This window comes from Aptenodytes forsteri, unplaced genomic scaffold (genome assembly GCF_000699145.1).
Source record: "Aptenodytes forsteri isolate BGI_AS27 unplaced genomic scaffold, ASM69914v1 Scaffold255, whole genome shotgun sequence".
In the NCBI taxonomy this organism is placed as follows: Eukaryota; Metazoa; Chordata; class Aves; order Sphenisciformes; family Spheniscidae; genus Aptenodytes; species Aptenodytes forsteri.
The window spans coordinates 2,997,145-2,997,807 of NW_008794888.1; positions in this window are offsets into that span (position 1 = coordinate 2,997,145).

Consider the following 663-nt stretch of genomic DNA (forward strand, 5'->3'; position numbering starts at 1 on the left):
CCCTCTCCGGCCTCGGCCTCCGGCGCCGGGAGCGCTGAGGGCCTTGACGGGGGAGGGGGAGGACGGGGGGAGGCACGGAGAGCGGATCTTTCGGAACCGGTTGGCCGTTCCTTGACAGGGCTGAGATCTCTTGCTCCGGCCCGAGCCCGGCATCGCAACGGCTTGAAATCCCGCGCGGCGACGCATTGACCGGTCCCGCCATATGCGCAACAGGCAACCCGGTCATTCGCCGCGAACAGCATGAGTGGCAGACTACGGAATTATATCGGCTGTTTAACACTTATTATTGGGAGTCACAGACGAACCATCAACATTTTACCGAGTTTAAATTAAGCTAATCTTTAAACACCTACTGTAGGAAATGTAAAACCAGACGCATCCAGCGTTCCCTGTGTGGCCTATATATAATTCTCCCATGCTGGGCTGCAATTTGCGATTATAAAAACTTTAATGGATGAATAACTACTATCTGTATTTAATTCAGGCTAAAACTGTGCTTTAATTAACCCTCCACGCCTCCTGGAATTTCTTATCCAAAATAAACTTGGCCCTTAAACAAATTCAACGTGCTAGACAACATTGAAGCTTCCCCCTCCCCCCGTCTCCTTTCAAGTGACGCCCTATAAAGTTTTTTTCCTATTAAAAAGAGAAAAGCACTTGTGG